The sequence below is a fragment of the Primulina tabacum genome, chromosome 8, assembly GCF_025594145.1.
Source record: "Primulina tabacum isolate GXHZ01 chromosome 8, ASM2559414v2, whole genome shotgun sequence".
Classification (NCBI taxonomy): Eukaryota; Viridiplantae; Streptophyta; class Magnoliopsida; order Lamiales; family Gesneriaceae; genus Primulina; species Primulina tabacum.
This window is the reverse complement of record NC_134557.1, coordinates 36173532-36195385: the sequence shown is the minus strand read 5'-3', so window position 1 is coordinate 36195385 and position 21854 is coordinate 36173532. Positions and strand designations below refer to the sequence as shown.

At 38.3% G+C, this 21854-nt stretch overlaps 1 non-coding gene across 1 annotated transcript; it reads right to left on the bottom strand.

Moving 5' to 3' along the window:
- Positions 1 to 8171: 8171 nt before the first annotated feature.
- LOC142554868 (small nucleolar RNA R71) lies at positions 8172 to 8277 on the bottom strand. Its single transcript, XR_012822234.1, has one exon. It is a non-coding gene; the product is annotated as a small nucleolar RNA R71 (small nucleolar RNA).
- Between the last annotated feature and the right edge of the window lie 13577 nt (positions 8278 to 21854).

Below are 21854 nucleotides of genomic sequence, written 5' to 3'. Positions count from 1 at the left end.
AATTGATAAATCTTAAAAGTTTTGAAATCTTAAAAACCACTAATAAATAAATTAGGTTTTAAAATGCTTAAAACTTAATAAGTCATTTAAAATGGCATTTCCATGACTTAAAATAAAATACCGCATCTTAAAATTGCCAAAATTGTCGTCGGTCTCTTTTCCTCGATCACGCATCGAATAATCGCCTGAAACATGAAACTCAAGAAAACATTTTAACGTGCATCACATAAACATAAATAATTAAAATAATACAATTTAATAAATCACGCATCGCTAAAAATCATTTTAAATTTAAATAAATAATTTAACAATTAAATAAATGCATGGATTTTATGTGTACTGAATTTGGTCTCTACAGTATCTCTTCCTGGTTTGGTAGAGACTCCACATACCCTTGATTGACGTTTTATTTTTTTCTTGGTTTATTTGGGTCCCACCGGGGGTGCCAAATTGTAACGCCCCGAAAATTTAAAGGTCCACGCGAACCACATCCATGCAATTATTAAATTCTTTGTGTATTTTAATTAAATGTTTTAATTGTATAAATTAATTATGTGATGCATATTTGCATTTTTAAAATATATTTTTTTACATGGTTGCATTAAAGTGTATTTTTAAAGGATATTCGAGTTGTGATCGAGGAACGGAGACCGAGGGCTGAAAAATAGAAAATATTTTTATCAAATCATTGTTTTTAATTATTTAATTATGGGTGATGCTTTTTATTATTTTTGAAAATAAGGGGTTTTGAGGAGAATTTATACGCCGGGACGTAATTTTTATCGGTGTCGGTTTTTCAACAAAATTACAAACTTTTTGGAAAACCGGTTAATGAATTCACAAACTTACTTTAACAAAAACTATTTTAATGTTTTAATTAAATCCTAACCAAGCACTAATGAGCCTAATTGCATTCTTAATGGACCTAAGCTTGTTTAAGGGATTAATTAGTATATAAATTATGAAAACCCTCCCCAACTCATATTCATTCTCACGGCCACACACTCCATACAATATCAAACTCTCAAGTTACGGCACACACACACACCACAATTGGGGAAGGATTCTTGTGAGGTTCAAGGGGTTTCAAAGCCAAGGTTCTTACCTGTTCTTCATCGTCAACGATTATTCATGCGTTTAAAACACAAAAGTACGCTATACATCTCCTTTTCTCATCTATCACATCATAATATCGTTTTAAAAGTTGTGGGCATGAAAATCACGAAGTTGCTTTGTTTATTTTCGGATTATTGCACATACATGTATCTAATCCATGAATTTTGATCCAAAAACTTGTGCTATTCACGTTAAGGGGCTGCCATGATGTTAGGTATTGGTCAAGTAAAGTTTATGCACGCTCTAGAGTCCTAGGGTCACACCATACTCACGGAAACCACAACCAAATCAAGTTGGATCGATAGTTGCTGTCATGGAGTTTGGGTTCGGCTTTCTTGTTTAAGGGGATGGCTTGGTCTTGGCCTGAGTCAGGGCTCTGCCAGTGTCGGTTATGGGTCAGGGGGAGAGTCCTAGCCAAGCTAGGACTCACGGCAAGGGCTGGGGAAGGAGTCCAAGCCATGCTAGGACTCCCACCCGAGAATCACGCAGCTTGAGCGTGGGTGAATGCAGGTGTCCAGGGGCTCGGTCCAGGGCTCAGGGGCTGGGCTAGTTAGGTCTTTAGGGTCCTGAGAGGGTGCATGAGGGGTTGGTTCAAGGGCTGGCTCGTGGGTTAGGTGGCTAAGCAAGAAAACAAGGGTCTTTGTCAAGTGGGTCTCCTCGGCTGTGTTGCTGCAGCTTATGTTGTGTCTTCGGTTGCAGGGGCTGTGGTCAAGTCCATAGGTTCTAAGGGTTCAGTAGGGTCCATATGGGGTCTGGGTTGAGGTTGACTCAAGAGGGTTCGCTGCTGGCTCAGCAGGAGGTGCAAAACGTGATGGAAGATCAGAAAGTGCGTGCAGCCTGGGCTTGCTTCAGGCGGCTCGTGCGTGGGTTTAGGGGCTTGGGCTGGTCTGGGCTGGGTCTGGGCATGGTCCAGGGAAGGTTAGGGTCAGGTGGGCTCGGTGGTGGCTCAGCTGGAAGGGTCCTAGTTGGGTTAGGAGTCTTAGATAGGCTATAATACTCACCTACACACATGCATACCATCGGGGGTTGAAGGCAGAAGTGTTCTGAGTGGGCTAGAGCTGGTTATTCGGGCCGAGCTTGGTCATTAGGGTCCCTAGGTGGGTTGGCTCGGGTTTGGCTTGAGGTGGCTTGGGCGTGGCTCGTGTATTTTGGGAGATGGCTCGGTGTATTCGTAAAGGGGTCAATTTCGAGATTTTAAGAACTAAAATTGAATCCATGAGTCAACGGGTGTGGCTCATGACTTGGAAGGGTAGAATAAATAATAAAATGCTTTTTTAAAGTTTGGGATCAAAATAAAGAGTTTTGGATTTATTCGGGGTTTATTCGCCGCGCGAAACATTAATTAACGAATTAATTGAAATGCCTAATTTTATGCTTTATAAAATTACGAAAATTTATATTTAAGCTCAAATAATTATTAAAATGCTAAGTTTTTAATTTGGGAATTTTATATTAAGGTTTGGTTTAATTCGGGATTAAAACGCGTTAGTATGTCTTATTTAAAGATTAATTTAAAAGTCATCGATTTAAGCCAAATAAAAATATGATAAAATTCATGTAAGCTTAAATAATTATTTGGGATATGATAGAGCCAATGAAATTAAGATAATGTCAAAACGTAAAAAGACACGTCCATGGCTAAAACGGTCTTTTTACACCTAAAAAATTAGTAAACGTCATTGCAGTGCTCTAAATGTTGTTTTTATGATATTATGATTATTTTTAAATGTTTATGAAATGTTACATGATTAAATTATGATTTTTAAATGTCTATTGATTTGTATGATTTAAGGAAGACATTTAAAAGACATGTTTCATGCTTGGTTTCAAAAAGAAAAATGCATATGTTATGTATGATTTTTTTAAGTGATGAGAATACGAAGCATTGAAGGAAGTGAATTAATTGTGACTATTACGATGTTATGTTGGAGATATCGTGAGGGTTATGGTCCCAGTGAGAGCCCGACGATCGTATTTTCATTCGATGAGGATAGGCCAAGGCTCAGTTGACGGGTGAGAGTATCGCTGATGTCCCGCCGCCCAGTACTGTGGTTACATGTAGATGGATCCATCGACTTTTTGAGGTTTGAGAAAAGTCACAACTAACGATCTGAATTCAATAAAGGAAAAAGAAAAATGTTTATGATCATGTTAAAAGGTTTTATGTTATGTCATGTTGAGGAAAAAAGAAAAAAGTTAAGGTTTATTATGCATGTCATGAAAAAGTTATTTTTACGTAAAAGTATTTTCACTGATGCATGCGATTTTATACGTATTATTTGTTATAAAGATTATGGTGTGTTGAGTCTTTAGACTCACTAGGTGTGATTGATGCAGGTGAGTTTGAGGGAGGTCTTGATGGATGAACTGACTGGACTGAAGGTGCACACAACCCGAGGACCAGCGCTTCTACTTTTTCGCATTTATGATTCATGATTTACGTTAAAGATTTTAAGACTATTTATTTATGCTTTTGAGAGATTTTGAGAGGTTTAGTATGGACTATACTTTTCAAATTTATTGCTTTTTAGGTTTGGTAATCGTTTGACGATTTCATGACTATTTCACTTGACTTTTAAAAGGCTAGTTGGTTGATGTTTTATTTTAATGGGTAAAATATTTTATAAAAAATATTTTTATGTAGTATATGTACATGGCCGAAATATGAGTGAAAAAAAATTTCTAGTACTTTTTAAGCAAAAAAGGGCAGACGTTTCACAAAAGTTGCTTGCACAATATTTTTGTGATGTGGGCGTACCGTGTGCAAAGATGTACCAATTTGTGTTAAAATGATCTCCTAAAAAAATACAATGTCATAAATAAAGAAAAACTATTTAAAATTGAGAGATAAACTCTTAGCAAGATTTATCTTTTCAATAAACTCTAGAAATTTACAAAATATTAACATAAAACAACAAATGTTGCTGAAAGTTGAAAGAAGATGACTTGAACTACTAAAATCTGGAATGAAAAGCTTAAAACACTTGACTAAAACTATAAAAAGTTTGAAGGGAGTATGCTAGAATTTGTGCGATTGAATGTGTCTCTCTGCCAATGTTCTCATTTTATTCACCACATTGTGCGGTTTTTTCCAGTACCCCACTGCACCATGATCTAGCCCATTATCTCTCCATGATCTCTTCATGTTTGTATGCTATTTGATTTATTCACATCAATTCAAATTATTGGTGGGCTCTTATCCACTCTTGTAGCCTCTTTCTTTTGGGATTTTGGCTTGACAAATTTTGGGTCTAATTAAAATATAACCCTAACACATCAATCGTTAAGTTTCTTGAATCAAGTGTAATTAAATGGGTTACTATTAAGATGACTACAAAAAATTTTAATTTCGAAACCAGCATTTAAAATGGTTGAAATTGAAAGTTGCATCCATCGATTCACTAAGCTCGCGTTTCGATTCTGAGATTTGAATTTGAGTAGAGGATTTGAAACGACTATATTTTGGGTAAGTTTGAAATTAACCACTAACTTAAATAATAACTATTTGAGATTTGAATCAATTGTCAACTGAATTTGCTAAAACAAATAAGTTGATTTATTAATTTGAATTTGAAAAGTATTTGTCAAAAAATTACTATAAAAGAGAATATTTATTAATATTAATGTACTCATCTACCGCATTAATATTTGAAAAAAAAATATGAAATAAATGCGTAATTAAATGTGAAGTTCTTTAAATTTCTTTTTAAAAATTCAAATTTAAATTTGATGTTCTTATAAACATAAGCTACATTTAAGTTACTATGTTGATTATATCATTTCATTTAATTTCAATATGATTTTGAGTTTTGTGTTGCTTTTATTTATATATGATTCTCACTAATATCTATCAAATTAAATAAAAGATAAATTATTTTTACATAATATTAGATTTTCAAATTTTTAAAAGAGATTTTTTCGTGAATTTTGTTATATTGAGTATCCGTAAATTGCTATTATTATTATTATCATCATCATCATCTTAATTAGAATTTCGATACAAATATTTTTAACATGTTCTAAAAATAATTTAAAATTATAATCAAAATTTATTCATCCAACAAATGCAAAAAAAAATGAATTTTTGAATAATATTTAGTTTTGTTTAAATTTTTGATAAACAAAATGATATATGATTTTTTTTAGATATATTTTTTATTTTTTTATTAGTAACATTTTCACCCAACCAAATCTAAATTTAAAAGATAACTCAAATGATATAAATATTTTAATATAATAAATTTGCAAACGCTAATATTTACTATTTATAACATTTAATTACATAAAACAAATATGAAACGTCTGCTACTATTCGTTTTCTTAAAAAGTACTATAAGTTTTTTTTAACATATACTATTCGGCCGATGCATATACATATATACACAAAATATTTTTGCACCATTTTTAAAATAAATCAACCAACTAATATTTGAAAATCAAAGGGATGAGTCAAATCGTCAAATCGTCTAACATTTTACCAAACTTAAAAAACAATAAACTTGAAAAGTATCATCCTCTCAAAAACCACTCAAAAGCATAAATAAATAGTCTTGAAAATCTTTAATGTAAATCATAAACTTAAATCATAAGTGCGGAAAAGTAGAAGCGTTGGTCCTCGGGTTATGTGCACCTTCAGTCCAGTCAGGTCAACTATCAAGACCTCCCATAACATTATTATTGTAATCACCTGCATCAATCACACCTAGTCCTGAGTCTAAAGACTCAACACATCATATTCTTGATAACAAATAATACGTAATACAGATCACATACAACAGTGAAAAATACTTGTACTTAAAATAACATTTTCATAATAATGCATAACTTCAAACATAAACTTTTTCATAAACATCTTCATATAAACATATTCATATTCATATTAACATATTCATATTCATATTCGTGTTTGTTGAATTCAGATCGTGATTGTAACTCGTATTCGTATTCGTATTCGTATTGGGCGATGGATCCATCTATAAAACCACAGTACTGGGCGACGGGGACACCAGCAAGACTCTTGATATAGGGGGATTTTACTTGTTTTTTCTTATCTTATTATGTCGCATTGTGTTGCATTTATCATTTAGATTGCATGCATTTTGTGTTGTTTTAGCATAATTTATGTTTTCTTGTTGCTCATGTGGTTAATTGGTGAAAATGCAGGAGATTTGTGAAGAAACTGAAAATAAAAGCGAGAAATTCGAAAGTCATCCGCCCGGACGCGCATTTACGTCCGCCCGGGCGCATCCAAGGCGTGAGAAAAAGAAGTTGGTGCGAAAGCTATCCGCCCAGGCGGAAACTTATGTCCGCCCGGGCGCATCAAAGGAAATGTGAAAAAGAAAATCTGCGAAAGACATCCGCCCGGGCGCACCTGTATTTTTGGAAAAAATTTTGGACGATTCCTTTCCTTAGTTCTGGATATGGGCAATATGGTGGGGATCCTTGGACGTTTTTTTGGGATTATTCAGACATATTGGAGAGCAGCCACAAGCTTTGGAGAGCACCTTTGCGCTTGGGGTCGAAGATTCGAAGATTTCCGGGCGTCGTTCCTTGCATTTTCGTCTAGCCTAGTATTTCTAATCTAGTTTTTATCATTCAAACATTGTTTTGTTTATTTTAAATATGAATTCGAGTAGCTAATTTACATATTTGTTGGGATTTAAGGGGATCCTACACCGAATTTTGATTTAAATTAATTCACATATCGATTTCTGATTTATTGTTGATTATACTATTGTTTTATCGTGTTAGAGCGTAGCTAACTTTAACAACGTTTTTATATTGCGAGTGAGTTCGAGAGAATAACTTGTGATAGGAACGAGTAGTATAATCCGTGGATCTACAATTTACATAGATATATGAAATTGGATACGCGCCGATAGTTATAGTCCTAAGGGTCGAAAACTAGGGGATTTCATAGATCGACATGCAATTCGCTCTTGATAAATAACTAAAGACATTTAATTACTTCATTGAGTAGAATTAGTTTGGCATAGCTCGAGAGAGTGTGTTCAATTGAATAGGAAATCCTGTCGGAAGCATATAATCATTATCGAACGAATTAATTAATTCACGAGGGGTAGGTGGACCGAAATTCCCAACAAATCCATTTCTTATTGAATTTTAATCAACCATTTTAGATATTACATTTCACTATCCAATTCTTGAATCATTTTATTTGCGTATTTATTTGAGCATAGTAGTAATAATTTTTCAATCAATTTTCGTTGCTAAAGATTTAATAACTGAAGATAATAATTGTCAAATACAGTCTTCAGTGGAACGATACTCGTACTCACGTACATTATACTATTACTTGACATCGTGCACTTGCGATTAATTTTTTAGCACACACAATCATATTTTTATTAAGGTTCCACATTGCAAGTTCTGCTCGATCAAGTTTTTGGCGCCGTTGCCGGGGACTGTTAATTCACAATTTTATTTTTAGTTATTTTCTTTAGCATTGTTTCATTTATTAAGTTAACACTTCATATTCTGTTACATATATCTCGTCCAGTGCATGCCAAAGTCACTTGACGTGGAGCTTGAGCAGTTTGACCCTGGAATTGAAAGAACTTTCCGCAGGAGAAGATAACAGTAGAGACTGAAAGAACTGATGGAGAGGCACGAGAACGATCATGAGGAGAAACACCATGATGCTAGACATGTTGAGATGTCACGCCGCATACCCATGCTGGAGTATGCCCAACCTTCTTTGGATGGAGCACTCCCCAGCATTGTGAGGCCTATTGTGCGGGCAAACCACTTCAAATCAAACCAGCTATAATTCAGATGATTCAGAACACAGTCCAGTTTGGAGGATCTGCAGTAGATGACCCAAACACGCACATCGCAGATTTTCTTGAAATTTGCGACACTTTTAAATTTAATGAAGTTTCTGATGATGCTGTTAGGTTGTGTTTATTTCCTTTCTCCCTACGTGATAAAGCTAAAGCATGGTTGAATTGTTTGCCTGTAGGTTCGATCACCACATGGGAGGACATGGCGAAAGCGTTTTTTAATTAAATACTTTCCTCCATCTAAGACCATGAAGCTGCGGGCAGACATCACCACATTTGCTCAATTCGATCAGGAGTCTTTATATGAGGCATGAGAGCGCTTCAAAGATTTATTAAGAAGATGTCCTCATCACGAACTTCCACTTGAGTTAGTCGTTCAAACCTTTTACTATGGCTTGCTTGCGCCTAATCGTACTATGATAGATGCTGCTGCTTGTGGGAACCTGTTGAGAAAAACTGCTGAGGAAGGATACGAGTTACTAGAGGAGATGGCTGCTAGCAGCTATCATTCTCAATCTGAAAGGAACAACCAGCGAAGGAGTGCAGGAGTTCACCAGGTAACTGACCTTTCTGCTATTACTGCACAACTTGATATCTTGAACAGGAAACTGGACGGGTTGAATATGAGTGGCATGGCTATGCGTCTTCAAGAGATATTTTGTGAAAAATGTGGAGGAGAACACTATGTTAAGGACTGTCAAGATAGTGGTCCTTTCTATGCGCCAGAAGGGGCACCTGTAAACCAAGTGGGAGTCCAAAACCGTCCAAGGAATGATCCATACTCAAACACTTATAATTCTGGATGGAGGCAACATCCCAACTTCTCATGGGGTGGTCAAAGCAGTCAGAATCGACCACAAGGAGGACAACCATACGGGAAACAACCGATGTACAGATCTGATCCTCATAGAGAAGAGAAATCCAATTTGGAGTAGATGATGTCTAAGTTCATCTCATCTACCGAAACTAGACTCCAAAATCAAGATGCGTCAATAAAGGGGCTAAAGAATCAGATTGGACAGTTGGCAAAAATGATAGCAAATAGAGAGCCGGGCACCTTGCCAAGTAACACAGAGACCAATCCAAAAGAGCAAGTGAAGGCCATCGAGTTGAAGAGTGGAAAGATCTTAGAGGCCAGAGGAATAGAAAAAACTCAAGCACATGATGAACAGACTGAGTCCTCAAAAGGTAAGTCTTCCAACTCAACACCAGCACCCACTGCACAATCTAAAATTGTTATCCCTCCACCTTTTCCTGCAGCATTAAAAAAGGCAAAACTTGATGCACAATTCAGTAAGTTTCTTGAGGTATTCAAAAAATTGCATATCAATATTCCTTTTGCCGATGTTTTGATGCAAATGCCTAGTTATGCTAAATTTTTGAAAGACATATTTGCTAACAAGAGGAAGTTGGAGGATCACATGACGGTGAACTTAACGGAAAATTGCTCTGCTTTGGTGCAAAACAAAATCCCACCGAAACTAAAAGATCCAGGGAGTTTTTCTATTCCTTGCATGATTTGTGATGTTTTTCACAAGGCTTTATGTGATCTTGGTACAAGTATTAATCTTATGCCCTTATCTGTAATGCCCGAGATTTTATATCGTGTTAAATTACGATTATTGATTTTAATCGAGACGATTATGAAAGGGCTAACCGAGACACGAATTGAAATTTTGCATGTAAGATTGTTGATGCGAGAGCCGAAGGTCTCGCGCATATGTGCAAAGAGTAAGCGCGCATATGCGCGAGTAGTGCGAAAGCCCATGATGCGGGACAGAACATTGGGCAAACATGCACGACTTGTATACGCGCACATGCGCGAGAGGTCCAGAGAGTTGGGCGCATATGCGCGGTGCAGTTGGGAAGACACGCGTCGAGACTTAAGGTCTCGCGCATATGCGCCGGTTGATGTCGCGCATATGCGCGAGACGTGTTGCTTAAAGGATGTGCCATTTGCCTTCTTGCATGTTAGTGTATGTGTGTATATATATATATATATGCACGAATTCTTCAGAAAAGGGGAGGAAAGAAGAATCGAGAAAGGGCCGAGGAAAGAGTGAAAAATCCTTACGCCTTTTATGAGAAATCCGTCTATCTGATTTTGAATCCGACTTCAGTACTGTGTTCCTATCGACGTAGGCTACAACTGGACGTAAGTTTTGCTACGTTTTGATATGATTTGAAATTATGGTATTGTCAGAATCTGATATGATTCTTATATGATGTTCTGGTCATGTTAGACATCGTATAATCGAAACCGGACTGGAGAACAGATATCATATGAAATTGTTATGATTTTCGGAGTAGTTTTGGAGTCGATTTGATATCAGAATTGAATTGTTATCGATTATGAGGTGTTGAGATTGATATTTGACTGATATGGTAGTGCTGGATATATTGAAATTATGACGTTATATTGTTGAAACAGAATTTGATTTAATTCTAATTATATCCAGTATTGATTGAGTAGTGTATTGATGTCGTACCCTCAATATTGTTATTGTCAGATTGAGTATTGACAGGCTTTGAGTTCGAGACTTTGACAGAGTCAGAGTATCAGAAAGAAAGGTATAAATTAATGTTGAGTTGGGATTGCACAACTCGAGTGAGGTTTGACTCGAGTTTCCCTAAATCACATACTTAGTTTATTGCATTGATGTTTGTGATTGATGAGATTGATGTTTGTAGTCTATTGATTTATAGCCACTGCATGTATTGACTACTGATACGCTAGTCATCGGCTGATTCGCCTAGTTACTGTATGCATGTATTGACTGCTGATTCGCTAGTCATTGGCTGATTCGCCAAGTTACCGGCTGATTCGTCTGGCTATCGGCTGATTCGTCTGGCTATCGGCTGATTCGCCTAGTCCCTGACTGATTCGTCTAATTATTGGCTGATTCGCTTAATCCTTGACTGATTCGTCAATTTTGTGGCTGTTTCGCCCAGACACTGGATATAGGAATTATATCGATGCCGTTTAGGGTTGAGTCATTCCTATCGACTGAGATTCGATATAATTCTCAATATTCAAAACCGGGATCCCTAGATTAGGAATGAGTCGAGTCTGAGACGACGCGTTGTTTGAGTCAAGTCTGATACGACTAGTTGATTTACAATTTTGATATCATACATGTTTGTTGATTGGCTGCATGTAAATGATATTTGTTATATGCTTTTGTATATGTTTTTATATGATTGCATGTTTACATTGTTTATACTGGGATTTATTCTCACCGGAGTTATCCGGCCGTTGTCTTGTTTTGTATGTGTGCATGACAGCAGGTGGGACAGGTTCAGGGTTGAGAAGATGAAGAGAGATCGTGATTAGAGTGGAGGCTCCGGACTTGGATTAGAGATAGGTTTAGACACGTGATACTAGCTGTTAAACCTTAGTTGAATAAATGTATATGGTACAGGACTTGTACTTTTATACTGAGATGTATATACGTTTTATTTCACTACGTTCCGCATTTTAAAAAAAAATTTAGACCCTGTTTTATAATTGATTAATTAGCCCCAATGATGATTAAGAACATGATTAGCGTCCGGGTCCCCACATTATCTGTATTTAGGAAGCTCGGATTAGGAGAACCTAAACCAACAAGGATGTCCTTGCAACTAGCAGACAGATCTGTCAAATACCCGCGAGGGGTCATAGAAGACGTCTTGGTAAAGGTAGACAAATTCATATTTCCTGCAGATTTTGTGGTACTTGATATGGAGGAGGATATGGAGATGCCTTTGATTTTGGGGAGACCGTTCCTTGCAACTGGCAAGGCCCTGATTGATGTTCAAGAGGGGAAGTTGAGATTGAGAGTGGGGGAGGAAGAGATTATATTTGATGTTTTTAATGGACTCAAGCACACATTGCACTCTGATAGTTGTTACAGAATTGATGTTTTTGATGCTCTTGTGTCTAACTATGTGCAGGGTGCTATTGGAGATAATTTGGAAGCCACTCTCACTATTGAACTGAGAGAAGATGAATTGGACGAGGAAAAAGCCGAAATATTGGCATACTTCAATGCAAACCAGCCATGGAAGAGGCCAATAAGGATGAGACTAGAGGACTTAGGAGATCGAAGGGATTTGATCCCTCAGAAGTCAAGCCTGGAGGAGCCACCGATGCTTGAGCTCAAACCATTGCCTCCACACCTAAAGTACGTATACTTAGGTGAGAATAACACTTTACCTGTCATTATTTCTGCTGCTTTGATAGATGGGATGGAGGACAAACTGTTTGAAGTTTTGAAAGCGCACAAGAATGCTTTTGCGTGGAAGGTGGCGGACATAAAAGGGATCAACCCATAAGTCTGCATGCACAAGATCTTGATGGAAGATGAGTACTAACCTCTTGTGCAACCTCAGAGAAGATTAAATCCAAATATGCAAGAGGTAGTAAAAGCAGAGACTATCAAACTTCTTGATGCAGGTATTATCTATCCTATATCTGATAGTGCATGGGTAAGTCCTGTTCAGTGTGTGCCGAAAAAATGTGGGATTAATGTGATCACAAATGAAAAAATTGAATTAATACCCACTAGGACAGTTACGGGATGGCGTGTGTGCATTGACTATAGGAAATTAAATGATGTCACCCGTAAGGACCACTTTCCCCTACCCTTTATTGATCAGATGTTGGAGAGACTAGCGGGGCATGAGTTTTACTGTTTTCTAGATGGGTATTCGGGGTATAATCAAATCACTATTGCACCTGAGGATCAAGAGAAAACCACTTTCACTTATCCTTATGGAACTTTTGCTTTCCGTCGTATGCCTTTTGGTCTGTGTAATGCCCCTGCTACGTTTCAACGTTGCATGACTGCTATATTCCATGATATGATTGAAACCTTTCTTGAAATATTTATGGATGACTTTTCTATCTTTGGTGCAACGTTTTATGAGTGCCTGCAGAATCTGAGAACCGTGTCGAAGAGGTGCAAGGAGACGAACTTGGTACTTAATTGGGAGAAGTGCCACTTCATGGTACAAAAGGGAATTGTCTTAGGGCACAAGGTTTCGGAATAAGGGATTGAGGTGGACAAAGCTAAAATAGAAGTCATAAAGAACCTACCACCACCAGCCTCAGTAAAAGGAGTTAGAAGTTTTCTAGGCCACGCCGATTTTTATAGGCGATTTATCAAAGATTTTTCAAAAATTGCCAAACCTTTATCTTCCTTAATTATGAAAGATGTGCCTTTTGATTTCAGTTCTGATTGTTTACAGGCGTACGAGGATTTGAAGGAGCGCTTGGTGACGGCTCCTGTCTTGGTGGCACCAAATTGGGATCTGCCCTTCGAGATCATGTGCGATGCCAGTGATACTGCGGTGGGGGCTGTGCTTGGCCAGCGTCAAAACAAGGTATTTCATACAATTTACTACGCAAGTAAGACCCTTGACGAGGCTCAATTGAATTATGCAACAACTGAAAAGGAATTACTTGCAGTAGTATTTGCGCTTGATAAATTTCACTCGTACCTTGTTTTGTCCAAAGTAATTGTTTACACAGATCACTCTGCATTAAAATATTTACTTGCTAAAAAAGATGCCAAGCCACGCCTACTTAGGTGGATTTTATTGTTGCAAGAATTTGATTTAGAAATAAAAGATAAGAAGGGTGTCGAGAATGTAGTAGCGGATCACTTGTCTAGGTTGGAGCTGATTAGTAATGCCTGTGTAGATCATTCTATAAATGATTGGTTTCCTGATGAGAAGCTATTTGAGGTGAGACACTGTCCTTGGTATGCAAATTTTGCTAATTTTCTTGTCACAGGCACACCGCCACCCAATCTTTCGTTTCATCAACATAAGAAATTATTTTCTGACGTGAAACATTATTTTTGGGAGGAACCATTTTTGTTTAAGATCTGTGCAGATTCTATGATCAGATGGTGTGTTGCAGAGGAGGAATTTGGTCAAATACTTAACCATTGCCATGACCGTGAGGTAGGTGGTCATTTTGGACCAACCAAGACGGCATCCAAGGTACTTGAATGTGGCTTTTTATTGGCCAACCCTCTTTAAGGATGCTCGTTCTTATGTGCTTACCTGTGATAAATGCCAGCGGACAGGTAACATCTCTAACCGTCATGAAATGAATTAAATAATATTCTTGAGTGTGAGGTTTTTGATGTATGGGGGGTAGATTTCATGGGACCGTTTCCCAGTTCGTTCACGAAAAAATATATCCTGGTTGCGGTTGATTATGTGTCTAAGTGGGTAGAGGCAGAAGCGTATGCCACTAATGATGCTCAAGTGGTCCTGAAATTTTTAAAGAAAAATATTTTTAACAGGTTTGGGACATCAAGAGCAATCATTAGTGATGGTGGCACCCATTTTTGTAACAAATTATTTGAAAAACTTTTGAGCAAATACGGTGTCACGCATAAGATCTCTACCCCATATCACCCCCAAACGAGTGGTCAAGTGGAAGTGTCTAATCGAGAGATCAAGCGGATTTTGGAAAAAGTGGTAGGCGTCAGTAGAAAAGATTGGTCCGTGAGGTTAGATGATGCTCTTTGGGCATATAGGACTTCTTTTAAAACACCTATAGGCACTACACCATATAGGTTACTGTTTGGTAAAGCATGTCATCTACCTGTAGAATTAGAGCATCGTGCATATTGGGCAACAAAAGCATTGAACTTTAACTTTACTGATGCAGGTGAACGACGTCTCCTTCAACTGGATCAGTTGGAGGAATTCCGGAATCTGGCCTATGATCTTTCACTATCATACAAGGAGAAAACGAAGAAGGCTCATGACAAACGGATCGTCGAGAGGGAATTCAGGGAAGGTGAAAATGTCCTGCTCTACAACTCCTGGTTGCGACTATTTCCCGGAAAGTTGAAGTCGCGATGGTCTGGTCCATTCGTGATTTCCAAAGTTTACCCATCAGGGGCTGTAGAATTGAAAGATGGAAAGGTTGGGACATTTACGGTCAATGCCCAGCGACTGAAGCACTACATGGGTGGCAAAATTGAGCCACAACTTGGAATCACCCGGTTCCAAGACAATCCGAACTGAAACTGACCGACAATCCAGCTCTCGACTATAAATTGAGAACTACCTCTCGTTCCCTTATCTTGCATTTAATTTGATTTTAGTTTGTGTTCTTATTATTTTATTTTAAAAAAAAAAGTGGGAAAGTCGTGAGGTATCCGCCCGGGCGGACATTTACATCCGCCCGGGCGCGCCCTTTTCAAATTTTTTTTTTAAAAGCCATGGAGCATCCGCCCGGGCGGAAACTTACATCTGCCCGGGCGGATCGCGCAGATTTAAAAATCTGCGCAGATTTAAAAATCTGCGCCCCTCTTTTCTTCTCCCCACTCGCGACCTAGCCGCCCCTGTCGAAATTTTTCGCCCCTCCTCTCTCAATTTCGCTCAAATCCTTTGTCTTGTGTCAATTTCACGTACAATTAATTGTCACCACCTTTACTAAACATCAAGACATCAATTTTCCGATCACCACGTTGTTTTCCGGCCACCGCTGAAGGAACTCCGGCCACCTCTGAAAAAACTCCGGCAACCTTTGGGTTATTCCCGCCGCCGCTTAAGCCTCCGGCCACCACAACTGCCGCCAACACACATCCTACTCCGGACTACTTGTGCTTCTCAAATAATCCATGATGGCGCCTAAGAAAGCTCGGGTGAGTCATGCCTCTTCGTCTTCATCGCGTAATCCTCAATTATTTGTGAATGATACCGCTAGGGAACGCTATGAACATGCGAAAATACATAGAGCTCCGCTTCGCGAACGTGGTTTTCAGCTTGTGTAGTACATATCTATTATAAATCAGATTGATAATAGAAGATGGGGAAAATTTTGTAGCCAACCTCAAGCCGCGGTGGTGCCAGTGGTGAGAGAATTCTATGCTAATGCGGCTGAGAGGAGCGATAATAAAGCATTTGTGAGGGGAAAACTGGTAGATTTCAGTTCGGTAGAAATTAATAGGGTGCTTGAGACACCGGCTGTGGATGACTCGGTTTATGTGGCATGGGCAGCAGAACCAAATTTAGACTTGATGATGCAAAGAATCTGCTATCCGGGGTCTCCGTGGAAGACACCTGGCTCACACACTTGTTTTGCAGAGAAATATTTGCTTATCCCGGCTGCGATGTGGTATGCATTTCTGGCCACACGTTTGATGCCAGTCGGGCACACTAGCGAAGTCCAGAGAGAGAGGGGACTGCTACTTTACGCACTGATCACTCACATGCCACTCAATGTGGGCAGGATCATTCATTCGCAGATCCAGCTGAGCATTCATAATCCGAATGTGGCATTATTCTACCCCCACATTATCACCGAGATATGTGCGGGCGCTGGGGTCGTTTTTCAGGATGACTATGAGTGGTTGCCACCGACCAAGGCCCTCGATGACGCAAGCTGGTTACAGAAATTGGCAGTACGGCGGAAGTCTCTCCCGCAGTTTGGCCCTCTATGGGACGGTTCCATTTTCGATCCCATGCCCCAGCAGCCCCCACCATCGGCCTCGCGACCTCGACGTCGCCTTCTTCATGACCGGATGGACGAATTTGCTGCCTTCGCGGACCATCAGTTACAGTGGCAGGCTGTGAGTCAGATGTATCAAACTGCCACTGATGCAATTCTTCGTCTATCCCTGAGCCACAGTGGTATCGACCCAGCCCTTCTCCCACCACCCATGCCCGCTTTCTCGCCACCGTTTCAGTTCCACTATGCCGATGCACCAGAGCCGACAGCTGACGTCATTCCCCTAGAGGCGCACGAGGAGGACGATCTTTGAGAGGGAAGTCACTTATGTCCCTTCTTTTTATTTCTTGCATTTCATTTAGATCCTTTTTGCTTATTTCTATTTCTATTGCATGTTTAGGTCATATTCCATCTGTTTTGTTATGCACTATCTGTCTCTTTTCTATCGTCTGTTGCATTGGGGACACTGCTCGACTTTAGTATTGGGTGGTGGATGGGTGTTGTGTTATGTATCATTTTTTTCTTTGTTAGTTTTATTTGTTGGCATTTAGTGTTCGTCATTTTTGCATTGGTGTGTCAGCCGACAGTGTTTGAAGTAGACTTGTTAGCCAATGATGATTAGGAAGTGATGAGACATGCCCTGTCTGTAGTGTACTTGCACTTCTTTAGCACCTACTGTGGTAAAGACATGAAGTTTTATTTAAAATGTTGAACTTTCTTTGCACAAATGTTAGAACTAGAAGCATGCATGATAAGATGGTGAAAATTTAAAACTAAAGTGGGGAACGAAGATGTTTGAAGCGTAAATTGAACTTGACGATATTCTCTTGAATCGAGGTATCTATCAGCATCATAAAAAAAAAAGAGAGAAAGTTGGAGATGTAAGGTGTGGGGGAGCCGAATAAAGGAATGAAATCCTATTCCTGGCTAAAGTTGGAGATGTAAGGTGTTGAGGAGCCGAATAAAGGAATGAAATCCTATTCCTGGCTAAAAATGTAAAACATGGATTTGAATCTGAAATGAAAAGTTCTAATATAGTCTTTTGATTACTGTATTCCTATTCAGAAAAAAAAAGAAAAAAAAGAAGAGAAAAATAGTTGCTAATGGATACTGAGTGCAGAGGAATAGAGGAGAGTAAGATTTACACTAACAGGCTGATTTAAATATCTGACAATGGTTGAAAATAGATCCCTCTATCATTTGTGATACTAGGACTAACAACACACACACACGTTCAGGCTTTATTTGAAACGATGTCTAGACCAAGGGAAGTGCGAAGAATTGTGCTTTTGCATTGATCGACAAGGGAATATGTTGAGTTTCGCTGAGGCTAGTTGATGACTATGAATTCACTGTCGAGCTACTTTGTGTCATATTCCATTTTGTCTTGTCACCTGTTTTGCTCGAGGGCGAGCAAAAGGTTAGTACTGGGGGGTTGATATAGGGGGATTTTACTTGTTTTTTCTTATCTTATTATGTCGCATTGTGTTGCATTTATCATTTAGATTGCATGCATTTTGTGTTATTTTAGCATAATTTATGTTTTCTTGTTGCTCATGTGGTTAATTGGTGAAAATGCAGGAGATTTGTGAAGAAACTGAAAATAAAAGTGAGAAATTCAAAAGTCATCCGCCCGGGCGCGCATTTGCGTCCGCCCGGGCGCATCCAAGGCGTGAGAAAAAGAAGTTGGTGCAAAAGCTATCCGCCTGGGCGGAAACTTATGTCCGCCCGGGCGCATCAAAGGAAATGTGAAAAAGAAAATCTGCGAAAGACATCCGCCCGGGCGGAAACTTATGTCCGCCCGGGCGCACCTGTATTTTTGGAAAAAATTTTGGGCGATTCCTTTCCTTAGTTCTGGATATGGGCAATATGGTGGGGATCCTTGGACCTTTTTTTGGGATTATTCAGACATATTGGAGAGCTGCCACAAGCTTTGGAGAGTACCTTTGCGCTTGGGGTCGAAGATTCGAAGATTTCCGGGCGTCATTCCTTGCATTTTCGTCTAGCCTAGTATTTCTAATCTAGTTTTTATCATTCAAACATTGTTTTGTTTATTTTAAATATGAATTCGAGTAGCTAATTTACATATTTGTTGGGATTTAAGGGGATCCAACCCCGAACTTTGATTTAAATTAATTCACATATTGATTTCTGATTTATTGTTGATTATACTATTGTTTTATCGTGTTGTTAGAGCGTAGCTAACTTTAACAACGTTTTTATATTGCGAGTGAGTTCGAGAGAATAACTTGTAATATGAACGAGTAGTATAATCCGTGGATCTACAACTTACATAGATATATGAAATTGGATACGCGCCGATAGTTATAGTCCTAAGGGTCGAAAACTAGGGGATTTCATAGATCGACACGCAATTCGCTCTTGATAAATAATTAAAGACATTCAATTACTTCATTGAGTAGAATTAGTTTGGTATAGCTCGCGAGAGTGTGTTCAATTGAATAGAAAATCATGTCGGAAGCATATAATCATTATCGAACGAATTAATTAATTCACGAGGGGTAGGTGAACCGAAATTCCCAACAAATCCATTTCTCATTGAATTTTAATCAACCATTTTAGATATTACATTTCACTATCCAATTCGTGAATCATTTTATTTGCGTATTTATTTAAGCATAGTAGTAATAATCATTCAATCAATTTTCGTTGCTAAAGATTTAATAACTGAAGATAATAATTGTCAAATACAGTCTCCGGTGGAATGATAGTCGTACTTACGTACATTATACTATTACTTGACATCGTGCACTTGCAATTAATTTTTGAGCACACACAATCATATTTTTATTAAGGTTCCACAGTGCAAGTTTTGCTCGATCAACTCTCACCGGTCAACTGGGCATTGGCCAACGTATTAACATATTAACGTATTCGTATCCATATCCAAGGAAACACGATCGTCGGGCTCCCACTGGGACCATAACCCTCACGATATCTCCAACATATCATCGTATTAGTCACAATCCATTCACGTCCTTCAACATTTCGCATTTCCATCACTTAATAAAAAAATGCTATAATATCGTTTTTCTTTGAAACCAAGCATGCAACATATCTTTTAAATGTCCATAATTAAACAATAAAAATCCTTGAACATTTAAAAATCATAATTTAAAATAAAAAATTCATAAATATTTAAAATAATCATATTAACATACAAAACAACATTCAGGACACTGACATGACGTTTACTAATTTTGGGTGTAAAATTACCGTTTTGCCCCTAGACGTAAAATTTCACGTTTTTGACTTTTTCTTGATTTCATTGACTCTAACATGTTCCAAATAATTATTTAAGTCTAAATTAAAGTTCTCATAATTTTATTTAGCTTAAATACTAGACTTTTTAATTAATTCATAATTAGTCGTTTTGAAGGCGTTTTAATCCCGAAAAATTTCAAACTTTAATATAAAATTCCTAAATTAAAAACTTCAACTTTTTATATTATTTTAGCCCTCGTGAACCATGACTCGACCCCCGTGAGCCGTGTTTCGAATTTATTTCCAAGAAGAAAACCCTAGGACCATTCGAACAAGCCCCCTTGAGCCATTTTGATTTTTCATCGAGCCAAGCTCGAGCCACCCCCAGCCAGCCCCTTCCTAGACCTTCTATGGACCCTACTGGACCGACATGAACTCATGAACTTGACCCTAGCCCCAACCGCAAGCCACAACTCCTGCTGCAAGCTCTCGGCCGAGACTCCCTTAGACATAGGACTCTTGTGTACACGCCTAGGACCTAGCCAACCCAACCAGCCCTGAACTAGCCCCTCGTGCACCTTCCTAGGACGCTAAGGACTCACCCTAGCCCAGCCCTAAGCCCCCAGGCCGAGCCATCTACCCTGTACAAGCCTGCGCAGCCCTGCGCGATTTCCCTTGGCTCTCGGGTGGGAGTCCTAGCTTGCTAGGACTCATTCCCAGCCCTTGTGCTCGAGTCCTAGCATTTCTAGGACTCCCTCCTTGGCCCACGCAGACCTTGACCGAGCCTTGGCCCCAAGCCAAGACCAAGCCAGCCACCAATCCATGAAAGCCAAACCCTATGATCGACCTATACCAGCGTTTGGTTCCAGCTTCTGTCATGTGCATGTGCAGCATGAATGGTGTGTCGTAGGACTCTTTAAAACATGTAGAAACCACCCTTAAACCTTTCCTAATCATGGCAGCCCCTTAGGATCATGTTAGACATAAATTAGGAACAACACACGTGATTTAAAAAAATCATCCTTGATGCAAAAACGAAAATATAACTAAGTGTCCCTTAATTTTCATGCAAAACATGTTCGAGCAGTTACTATGGTGTGATAGATGAGTAGAAAAGAAGAATATGGCGTGCCTTTGCGTTTTAAACGCACGAATATTCGATGGCGATTCGAAGAACTTTGACGTAGGAGACTTGGCTAGATTTTCTCTTCAAAAACCGAAGCTTCACCCTCGGAGAATCACGTGTGTGCTGTGTTTTAGGAGAGGGGTGAGTTTTGATTTGTTGGGGGATGGGCCGAGAGTTTATGTGAGGTTTAGGGTAGGTTTTAGCTTATAAATATTTAATTAAACCATTAATAAGACTTAGGCCCATTAAGGTGGTTAATTAGGCCCATTAGTGATCCATTAAAATATTAAAAATTATTTTGTTTAATAAAGTTTGTGAATTTATTAGTCGGCTTGTCAAAACATTTGTATTTTTGTTGAAAATCCAACACCGATAAAAATTACGTCCCGACGTATAAAATCATCTCAAAACCCCTTATTTTCAAAAATAAGAAAAATATCAATCATATTTTAAATAATTAAAAATAATTATTTAATAAAAACATATTTCATTTCTCAGCCCTCAGTCTCCGTTCCTCGATCGCAACTCGAATAACCCTTAAAAATACATTTTAATGCAACCATATAGAAAAATATATTTTAAACATGTCAATATGCACAACATACTTAATTTATGTAATTAAAACAATTAATTGAAATACACAAGGAATTTAATAACTCGTATTAATGATGTTCGCGTGGACCTTCAAATTTTCGGGGCGTTATAAAATATTTCGTAATTAATAAAATACTAATTAATACAGAAAACTAAGCAGGTGTTGAGAAGTACATGTAAATATCGAAGCACGAAGAACTTGATCTTGTAAAATAAAACCGAAGAATCTCCCACTTGGGGTTGGTGGATTATATGGTCCATGTTAGCATGCTCAATCGACATAAAAGAGAAGTAATCGAAATTGATTAATGAATAATGATAAAATTGTGTAGCCGATTAGTCAAAGCAAACAAACCAAATCATGAAGTTAAATTGGTTCGATCGATTAATTTGATCAACTGAAATTAATAAATTGATTCGATCGATTAATTTGATCAAGTGAAATTAATATTTACTACTAGGCAAAAACTTGTGTGGGACGGTATCACGGGTCGTATTTTGTGGGACGGATCTCTTATTTGGGTCATCC